The sequence below is a fragment of the Miscanthus floridulus genome, chromosome 1 (genome assembly GCF_019320115.1).
Source record: "Miscanthus floridulus cultivar M001 chromosome 1, ASM1932011v1, whole genome shotgun sequence".
Lineage (NCBI taxonomy): Eukaryota > Viridiplantae > Streptophyta > Magnoliopsida > Poales > Poaceae > Miscanthus > Miscanthus floridulus.
Window position 1 is genome coordinate 67,505,954 of NC_089580.1, and position 11,564 is coordinate 67,517,517.

Sequence of the window (11,564 nt, forward strand, 5' to 3'; positions counted from 1 at the left end):
GGGTTCTGCTTGGCCAAAGCTAACTTGCTCCTTGGAACCTACCTGTCTGAATATAGGCCATCTATTATTTTTATATATGTCATATAGTTTTGCTCTGAGTTAAACATTTTCATCTTTGACCATCATTTTAAAAAAATCCATGTAGTTTCACAACATATAAATTATACAATATATTATTAAAGTATTTGTCACAGCGAATCTAAAAATATAAATCTTATGTTGTTAATGTGTACATTTTTTTTAGATTGATGATGAAAGTTAGAACCGTTTGATTTAGGACAGATCTAATATGACATGTAAAAAAGAACATGAGAGTACTAGTTTGAACCAAAAAAATATGCAGGTTCATTTTGGGAAATATAAGTACAAATATGTTTCCCGACTCCTATGGAACTACTCCATCCGTCCACGAAAGAATACAATTATAGAAACCATGCCAATCAAACTAGCTCAAGTTTGACTTTATGTATAGTAAATAGTATTAGTATTTATGTCTTCAAATAAATTTATTATGAAAATATATTCTATAACTAATTTAATGTTATTTATTTTGTCTCATAAGTATTAGTACTTTTTCATATAATCTTAGTTAAAATTTAAATTGCTTGACTCCTCGAAACGTGGAAATTGTATTCTTTTATGGACGGAGGTAGTATAACATGTTTCTTCAAAGTCTCTATGAAGTTCCATTCTACCGATCATTGGTGGCAAGCGGTGGGCAGAGTGTTAACTATTTTATTAGTCCTAGTCTACTCAAACATATAGGTGGAATAATTTTTATTAGTCCCTGTGGTCTGCACGACAGCGGGAGCGGACAATTCTTCTTGGTTTTACGGTCTGTGATGACATTGGCTGGCTGCACACAGCATCTGCTTGTCAGGTTGGAGTAGTCTGACCTTGACGGCTTGGCCTCGTCGAGGTAATTATTGCACTTCGTGTCCACGCATTCTATTCTGCGTTTTGCTGATATCGACACGTCGAATGTCGTAGTTAGTGAACACCGAACAGGGACCAACTCGCTCGTTCTCCTGATAGAAGTTTTTTTTTGGACAAATATAAAGGTTGCTAAATACTCAGTTGTTGCGGAAACTTGAATTGAACTGGACATAAAGATCCTTTTTACACATCTCCGATATGGGTCTCTTAGGTTACCCTGACGAGAATGGGGGCAGAGTGCGATTTCTGGGCCCTGGGGGGTTCTCGGCCTGCTTGCCGCATCGGCTCGGCACCATCTCGTTCTCGGTCACTGCGCCGCGCGCGGACGTACACATGTATGTGGTGCCACGCCCACGCCTACGCCCACCCCCACCCGCGGAGGGAGGCCGGAACCAGAGAAAAAAAAAAGAAACCTTTCGACCTTTTTGTCGTTTTCGGCTCGCTCAAACTTGGCTGTAAGTGGCTGAAAAATACTATTATGACTAAAATGTTAGTAAGAAAAAACACTGTTCCGACTAAAAAAAGAAGCCGAACAAGTCGGATATAAGGTAAGTCGAACGGGGCCTTTGCGGTTTTGCCGTGGGCGGATGAAGATGAAGCAGCAGGAATCAGGAACCACACGAGCAAGGAGCGCGTCGTCGTCTTTTTCTCGACCGTACAAAATCTCCACGGCATCGCACCAATCGGAGTTCGGACATGTTTGGCTGGTATTAAAGTCGGCTAATAAGCTGACTAAAACTGTTTTATTGTGAGCAAAAATACTATAGATTCTAGCGGATAAAAACCAACAGGCCCAAATCCATCCAGCTCGCGCGCGCTTGGCATTGACACCGTGCACGGCCGGCCAATCCACGGACCCCTTTTAGTTCGCCCGAACTGCCACTTCAAGCGAGCCCCGGACTCACCTCGTGCCGTCTCTGACTCCCGTGCCGCCTGAATCGGACAAAGCGAGCGAGGGACCGACCTGATCTGTTTCTGGGTAAAAAAAAACTCTGCTCGTGGCGTGCAGTCACCATCTGAGGGTTATTCTGTTCTCGGCAGAACGCGCGCACAATCTCACTGAGATCGTGGGGGTCTATATTTTATTATGCGAGTATTATACCGGCGGAGCGTATAATTGGGCAGGAGTATCTGGGAGCGTCATTATTTTATAATATAATAACAAGTTAATTAATTAGATGAGTATTTTAATTTATTTTATTTTATATAGACGGGCGAGCGAGATGCATCACGCATGCTTGGGCGCAGCAGGTCAAAGAAGCAAGCGGAAGCGGTGGTTGGTTAACTACAGATGCATTATTCTTCGTCGCCATTTGAGATCTGCAAAGCAATTATAGCGTCACGTAATCCACCCTATAAATCCCTCGTCTAAACCTAAAATGGGTAGCAAGAGACCTAAAATCAGCCTCCAACAGAGTATATGGGAGACCTATTTTGGATTGCTTGAGAGACACAACCCAAATATGGACATCCTCTCTCCTAGAAACCCATTTGCAGAAATGATTCTCTTTTGGGTTTTGTTGTTGGAGAAGATGCCGAATAGGTATTGAACCTTTTGCATGTAGCGATACTCAAATGACGAATATGTCTTGTATTTTGGGTGTTGTTATTGGAGATAGCCTCACTTATGCAATACTTGTCCACAGCGCACAAACAAACAAAAAGTGAAATGGCAAATGACATTCATACCCCTATACAACTATGGGCCTGTTCGGCAGGACTGAAAAATACTGTTCCGGCTGATTGTTGTGAGAGAAAAATACTGTTCTGGCAGGACGTGAACAGTGCCCCGTAGCCTGGCCCAGTCAGCCGAATAAGCCAGCCGAACACGCCCCATGTCTTTTCTATCGAATAATTTAATTATATTTAAAGAGTATACAAATAATGCAATAACTAATACCCTTTATATTTCCAATGGACAGGTAGGAGTATTGTGGACATTTTTCTGATGATGAGGCCGGCGACAAGTATCACACTAGAAGATAGATAGCTTTTGAGCACCAACCCCCAGCATTATTCCACCTTTCACCGATCCAGATTGTGGATCACCGAGTAACGAAAATGCTCATAAGTTTTTATTTTTATTTTTTGTGAAATTACCCACATTCGACACTGATTTACCCCCGCCCCAGTTACCAGTAGGAGGGGATTGGAAGATCCATGTGTTTCTGGTAAAATGAAACATGCAGTCCATGGTCTAGCTAGGGTGCCAAAAACATGAAAGTTATTTTACAATTGAGATTCATATAATCTAAGATTTTTTTCAAAATCCACAATTCTTTGGCAGCTTTTCATAATTTGAAACTGAAACAAACAATGCCCTTAGCCATTTTATTTGTCCTCTTTTGGTACCAATGGATTTGTTTGGCTGCCTGCTGACGAGAGACGGGTAAAAGAAATAACATGTGCCTTTTTTAAAAAAAACACACCTTTACATACAGACAGACATTCACTCATTCGACTTTCTTAGCGACTGGATCGTGTAATTTGCTATCAAATATTAATCTAGCAATGTGCAGTATAAAGATAACCAGACCGGCGGCACGCAAATGTATAACACGAGCCAGAACTCTAAATTAACCAGGATTGCCGTGGCATCGATGATCACACCGCCGCGACGTTGTGATTATTCAGTCAAAATCGGCAATTGGTCAGTCAGATTTGGGCGGAGGCCGGGGCCGGTTATGGTTAGGAACGTCAGCCAATCTAGCAGTTGCAGTCATCTCGTACTTTTCTTGTGTGTGATGCAAAGCGTAGAAAGGCGCTACGTACTGGCACCACGGAAGAAAATACTTGCAAGAGACGCTACTGCAGCGAGGACCACGACCACCACCATGCGCCTGTCTGCAAAACGGGCAGGACGGTTTCAAGCAAGAGCATCAATGCGCGGAACCCAATTCCCATCAGAATCACAGGCAGCATGGAAAAAATAAATAAATGAGAACATAAATTCTTAAAAAGAATATCCGATCATGGACCGATGGATATCTCAATATATAATTAGATATGCGATAATTAGTTGCCTTGACCTCCCAGATTTATATTACTAAATTATGTAGTATCCTTAGAGATATCAGATATATATGCAGGGCTTACAAGATTTTCTTGATTATATTATATATTATAATATAATGAAGACTCATATGCAAGGCAACACTCATATACCGGTGTATTATATGTTATAATATGTAGAGCCTACATTATATATTATAATATGTCCAATACGGCAACACTCATATACCGGTGTATACCATGCGTCACAAATGACATTCCGCGTCGGGTGCACTGCACTTTAATTAATGAGATTGAGAGAGGACATGGAACTAGAGCGCTGAACTACACTCGTAGCCCTACACGGCAGTAGGGCAACGACGACTGGGTCCATGCATGCACCGATGTGGACCGCTTACAATGCATGACAAGTTTTGAAAGAGATGGTGCAAGGAGCTATACTAGCCGATTCCTCCGCGATAGATATTCCATGGCCATCACTCTTGCTTTATGATCCAGCTGATTTTCGCGGCTGATGCTGTGAAGTTGATATACGAATTATCGATCTCCTTAATAACTTAAAAATGGGAAGCCTATTGCTAACTTTAATTAGTTCAGAGCATGGTATGGTATGGAGCACCATAATTGGGTTATTCTAGAATTCACAAGTGGTGAGTGTTAGTATTCGCTACTGTTAGGGCTTGTAGAGGAGCTGCCGACATTCACCAAAGTGTGAAGCTAGTTGAAGTGCCATAAAAACTTGCAATGTCGACGATGTTACCTACACTGGTGATTAAGTTGTTTTCTTCTCAGTACCATACCCTATTTTTCTTGGAACGCTTACTTTTTTCCACATGCTAGTGGTAGGCCTAGGTTTGCTCGGCGTGTTTGTCTCGTACCATGCAAGTTTACTATCCTCTTAATGAAAAATGTGTGCACGAGCACGATCGTGAAAAAAATGAAGCCTACATTAGGCATGTAACGGTTGATACACAAAAGGATAACTGATTTGTCGGCATTAATCCGACAAAATAAAGAAAACCTAGGTTAGCATGTAACGGTCGATACACAAAAGGATAACGGCATGTCAGCATCAATCCGACAAAATAAAAAAAGAATGAAGCCTACGTTAGCATGTAACGGTCGATACAGAAAAGGATAATGATTTGTCGGTATCAATCCGACAGAATAAAAAAAAGAATGAAGCCTACGTTAGCATATAACGGTTGATACATAAAAGGATCATGATTTGTCGGCATCAATCCGACAAAATAAAGAAGCGAAGGCTACATTAGCAGGTAACGGTCGATACACAAGGATAACGATTTGTCGGCATCAATCCGACAAAATAAAAGGATCGCAACATTCTTAAATCGAAATGCAAGGGTAATAAGTTATAAAAAAAGTATACACATTTCAAAAAAAATGACAAATAGTGGAATGTCATTATCTATCACAAGATGATGAAACAAATGAAAAAAAAACTTTTGCCCATAGGAGTGAGTATTTCCATATCTCAACCACGGCCAAATTCAAATTTCCACGGCATCGTATCAGCTCTGGCAACCCACCACAGCACACAGAAATCGTTCAGGCCCTCGGACACCGCCATGTGGGCCTACTCCGCTCAACCGAAAGTGGCTCCACGCGTCATGCACCTCGACGGTTTGCCTTGCCCCCTCCTCCCTTGCCATTGCCTAAAACTAGAGATGAAAACAGATAGAATAGAGACGGATATTATTAATATTATATTTGTTTTTATATATCTGTCTGAATTCGGATTCGAATATGGACAGTGTCAACCATGTCAGATATAATATGATTGAATATACGATTTAAGTATTTAAATACGGATACAATATCGAATGTTAAATATCTGAACTCGGAAATAAACAGATTTAAACTTCTCTAAACGAATTCAATTTCGAATAAAAAAAATCCATAACATTTACAACCCTACCCTACGCACACAGGCGGCAGGCGCAGTCCGTCGCCCTCAACGCGTACTACGTTGCCACTGCCGGGTCTGCAGCGCCCGCAATTCATTTTTTTTCTTCCTTTTCCCGTTTGGTTTCGTCACACCACCCTCCACAGCCTGACTTCCACCTCGTCGCCCCCCTCGTCCACTGCATTAATACTGCCACTCCCCGGCCCGCCCCCGTTCCGTTCCCCCCTCTCCTCGCACGCTTCCGGAGCTATAAATTCGGCACCCCCCCGCTCCCGGACCCCGCATTCCCGTGCGCGAGCTCCGGTGATCGCCGGGACCGACGAACCGGCGGCCATGGGGCAGTGCTACGCGAGGAACGTGCACGGCGTCGAAGCGGAGGACCGCGGCGGCGTGGGGGCGACCACCATCACGGTCTCGGCGGGGTTCAGGGGCGGGACGGAGGATGCGGCGTCGGGAGGGGGTGGGGGAGGAGGAAGAGGAGGGAGGCGGAGCGCGCGGCCGTCGCCGGCGGGGACGCCGCGCGGGGGCAGGGCCGGGGCGACGCCGGCGCGGTCGTCGGCGGCCGGCAGCCCCTGGGCCGGGAGCCCTTTCGGGCTTCCCCGACGGCATCGCGCCGTCGCCTGCGACCTCGGCGTCCACACCGCGCCGGTTCTTCCGCCGACCGTTCCCGCCGCCGTCCCCGGCCAAGCACATCAAGGAGTCGCTAGCGCGCCGGCTCGGCCGCCGCTCGCCGGCCTCCTCGTCGCAGGTGCCCAGGCCGCCCGTCGAGGTCCCGATCCCGGAGCACGGGGCCGGCGGTGCCGGGGAGGTGGAGCGGGAGCTTGACAAGAGCTTCGGCTACGACCGCCACTTCGCCGCCAAGTACGAGCTGGGCAGGGAGGTGGGCCGCGGCCATTTCGGCCACACCTGCCTCGTGCGCGCCCGCAAGGGAGACATGAGAGGCCAGGTCCTGGCCGTCAAGGTCATCTCCAAAGCTAAGGTCTTGCTACTCGTGATCTCAAACTCCTCTTTTACTGAATGTACGATCTTACCTGTTTCAATCGGTTCGGTTCCTCCAGCGGATCATGAACCAGCTATATGGGGGGATAGAATTGCCACCCTGTTATGATATTTTTAACTGTCATTTACTAGTAGATCATGGTTGGTTGTTAGTTTCGCAACAAGAATTCAGTATCTCTACAGTGCCACTAGCACAGATGTTGCAATCATAGGTTCATCATTTGTTTCTTGGCTGCCTTGCACTGGTGATCAGGTTTTTTGCGATGGTATTGGCATTGGCATTTACCCACAGGGTTGGAAGCACATTGTAGAGATCTTGTTTCAGCAATGCCGCATTTAATACTTTGTCTGTTTTTATGATATGAGTGTTCAACTGTTCATCCATCTATCACCTGTTTCTTGCTTTTTTGTTCTTTCTTTAAAGCTATGATGGAATAGTAGTTTATGCAGTGGTAGATCACTAGCTTGGCAGTGACAGTGTTCTTTGTGAGACCTCAGAGAACTTGTCAGTGTAGCTGGACTTCTTGAGTATCTCCAACATATTGTTGTTCACTGCCATGAGTTCAGTAGTCCCTTGGTCCATTCTGCATCATTTTATTATATGATCATAAGTAGAAGAAAATATAGGGAAAAGTGTGGGAAGTAAAGAAATATCTCTTTTAGATTTTTGGTACCAAAGCTGAGAACATGTTGATATTGGGGCTGCTTTCCACTGACATTGTCCTGATTGTTGAATTATTTAATTTTGATCTCAGTTTTACCTGGCATCTCAAATGTTTGCGCAGCAAGTTATCGAGAAAACCTAGCATACGATAGGCGACACAGAACAATTCTACGTGCATGGCTGCATTGATGTTTTCATGCATGTATATTGTCGTTTTTGTGAGCGTTACGGCATGAATTAATTAATGACTATTTTGGCCTGCTATAATTTTCGCTTGTGCTACTGGAATTATTTGAGCAGGAGATTTATTTATCGAGTCTAATGTGTTTCTTCCTTCTGTGTAGTTCTTTATTTGAATTGCATGCAATTTATTCCTTGTTACCACATACATACATACATGGTATAGACTTTTTGAGGGTAGAAGCTAACAGATGCTCAAAGGATCCTTTCAATTAAGATTAAGGTTTCTCTTAGACAACCCACCAGTTAGCGCTAAATTCACTTTCCTAGCTCATTACACCAGGGGAAAAAATTATCTCTTGGCCTAGATTTCATATTTTAGTTTGCAAAAGTCACCTCAATCCTTTGGTTTTCTCTTGCAGATGACGACAGCAATATCTATTGAGGATGTGCGCAGAGAGGTGAAAATTTTGAAGGCGTTATCTGGACATTCCAATCTTGTCAAGTTTTATGATGCTTGTGAGGACGCCCTAAATGTCTACATAATCATGGAGTATGTTTTCCCTCCTTGCCTTTGCATAATATTGATCTATGTAAAAACTGTGAATATTGCATGTGCTGTTTATCTTGAAACAGTATGTATGATAGTGCTCAAAAGTCACATTATCTACCGTAGGGTTGATGTTCTCTTGCAGCACATAACATTATATATGAAAGGACTTGCTAACTGTTACTATAGGCCTTTTCTTTCTAGCTAGATTAATGGGAAGTTACATGATAACTGATGTTTTCTTCACCTATTGATCAGGCTTTGTGAAGGTGGAGAATTATTGGATAGAATCTTGTCCAGGTATTACATTTGCTTGAGAAATGTTTCGTGAACACCGCTACAAGGTGTAGCTTTGTTACAGTACTGTCTGCTTTTTGCAGAGGTGGAAGATACAATGAAGGGGATGCAAAAAATATTGTTGAACAGATATTAAAAGTAGTTGCCTTTTGCCATCTTCAGGGTGTTGTTCACCGTGATCTGAAGCCAGAGGTCTGTGGACTCTGTTAAGTATAGGTGTATAACGGAATATGATTTGTCTTGTTGAAAAAACTGTGGTATATTCCTTCTGATAAATCCACCCTTGGATATGTTTTAACAGAATTTCCTATTCAGCACTAGGGAAGAGCGTTCTCCTATGAAGATAATTGATTTTGGTCTCTCAGATTTTATAAGACCAGGTATTACATACCTCCACACAAGGATCATCCAATCATGAAGTAGTTCTGTTTTACAAATATGTTAGAAGTCCATTGACATAAAATGAAACATGATATGACCTTCCTCCAAAAAATGTTCTAAAGCCTGATGCTCCTGATGCTTTTCCCCCCTTTACAGATGAAAGGCTTAATGACATTGTTGGAAGCGCATACTATGTTGCTCCAGAAGTCTTGCATAGGTCATATAGCACAGAAGCAGACATGTGGAGTATTGGTGTTATCACTTATATATTGCTATGTGGTAGCAGGCCATTCTGGGCACGAACTGAATCAGGTATTTTCCGCTCAGTGCTGAGAGCTGACCCTAACTTTGATGACACACCATGGCAATCAGTATCTCCTGAAGCTAAAGATTTTGTCAAAAGACTTCTTAACAAGGATTACAGAAAAAGAATGACTGCTGCACAGGCACTTTGTAAGTACTCTCACAGTCTCACTGACAGTTCCTTTTTTCACTTGTAATGTCTGTATATCAACTGTATTCAACACTTCTTTTTGAAATTTCATTTTTTAAGGACAGAAGTTTTCTTACGTGTCGTTTGCATGCTGCAGTTCACCCCTGGTTGCGAGATCAGCACCGACAAATACCTCTGGATATGCTAGTATTCAAGTTGGTTAAAGCATACCTTCGTTCGACGCCTCTCAAACGGGCGACATTGAAGGTTGATATTTTAGTTCCTCTGTCCATTTAACTATGGGAAATGCTTCATGTATGACCATTTTGTGTACAACTCAAGTATAGCCATGCATCTAAACCATTCGATGTGTCTAAGTCCATTGATTGTTCATGATTAGAGGAATTAAAATTTCTTTTGAATATTACTTAGATGCTTACAGCTATGTTTTTACATGGCTTCCATTTGAACTAGACCATCTTCTACCTTGCAAAACTAGCTGGTTAGGTTTAGTAGACTAGACTAGATGAAGGCAGTTGGGGAGCTGAAAATCATTGCATTGGTCTTGCTGAAATCACATTACCCAATTTGTAGTCATGTTAATTTTATTTTCGATGTTCATTTGACAGGCCTTGTCAAGAGCAATAACAGAAGATGAGCTTATCTACATCAGGGCACAATACAACTTGTTAGAACCAGACAGTGGAGATGGTCGAATATGTATCGATAACTTCAGGACGGTAAGCACTTATAAATAATAGTTTACCATTTGCTTGTCCGTATTCTTTTTTTATACATGTGTTATGATGCACTGAAATTCTTTCCATGTTTGGCACACTAAGCTCAGTTTTTCCTTTTCTTCCCTTTAAATATGCAGGCTCTTTTACAGAACTGTACTGATGCTATGAAAGAATCTAGAACACTTGAGATCTTGAATGCGGTATGAGATATGGACTATATAGCCAACCTTATCTACTCCCTTTTTGTATGTAATATAGCTTGGTTCAGCGTTTCATTTTGCCTGTGTAATCACCTTCAGCTGGAGCCACTCGCATATAGGAGAATGGACTTTGAGGAGTTCTGTGCAGCTACAATAAGCCCTTACCAGCTTGAGGCTGTGCCGCGGTGGGAAGAAATCGCCAGTACTGCATTCGAGTACTTTGAGCAGGAAGGCAACCGTGCTATCACAATCGAGGAGCTTGCTCAGGTACGAAAGATATATACTGAACTGAGTGATGGAATAAATATTTGATCTCACTTAGATGTTGATCTAGTTATATCCCTTCTGGTATACAGGAGATGAATCTTTCCGCAGCAGCTTATTCCATTGTCCGTGACTGGATTAGGCCGTCAGACGGCAAGCTTAGCTTTTTAGGCTACACCAAGTTTTTGCATGGACTGACGATGCGAAGCGGCAACGCAAGACGGCACCATTGATTCTCTTGCTGCCCTGGTAGTTGCCTGAATTGGTTCCATTGGTTTTGTTGATGGGGAGTTGGAGAGATGGTGTTTTGTCTCTCTTCTTTTGTTGCCTTAGCTTCTTGTAGAATGCTTGTAGAGAGAAAGGGAAAAGGGAAAAAAAGAAACGGAAAGTGATAGCTCAAAATTGAGTTGTAGAAGAAAAGGTCATGTTTTGCGCCTTGGTTCGAGTACATTGTTCGTTTTAAGCTATGAATGGGCATTGTACAGTTGTCAGTTGGCCCATGCTACATGGTGCTATGGCCTATGGCCGAACTTGGTTGCTCAGTTGCTGGTCGCAACAGCCAACACCAACAGGAATTGGTGCTGCGATTTTGGTGAAACTGTTGAGGCCATGTGGTCATCTTAATGCCTGAGATGGTGTTGTGGTTTGCCAGCATGTTGCTATCATATGGCAAAGCAAAGCTATCTTAATGCAAAAGGGGGCAGCAGAAACTATCATGCCTTGCTTTTTCCGGACACTTGTACGGCGCATTTTTATGGTCTTGAGGACAATTAACTAATGCGCCCCCAAGTACAAAAGGTGCTTAGCAACCGCACTGAACTCATCGGTGAGTAAAAGGGTCTTATCCGGGCGACTGGTCTGTGGGAGCCCACTTAGAACTTGTTTGAGTTTGGACAGTTTGATCTCTGGATTGACATGGAAATCGGTTCGTTTTTCCTTTCAATTCAAAGAGATTAGACATGCACCCTCCCAATGTGAACA

General features: G+C 43.1%; 1 pseudogene; it reads left to right on the forward strand.

Annotated features, from left to right (window-relative positions):
• The first annotated feature begins 6,081 nt into the window (after positions 1–6,081).
• On the forward strand, positions 6,082–11,108 carry LOC136486250 (CDPK-related kinase 3-like; annotated as a pseudogene).
• The last annotated feature ends 456 nt before the right edge of the window (positions 11,109–11,564 follow it).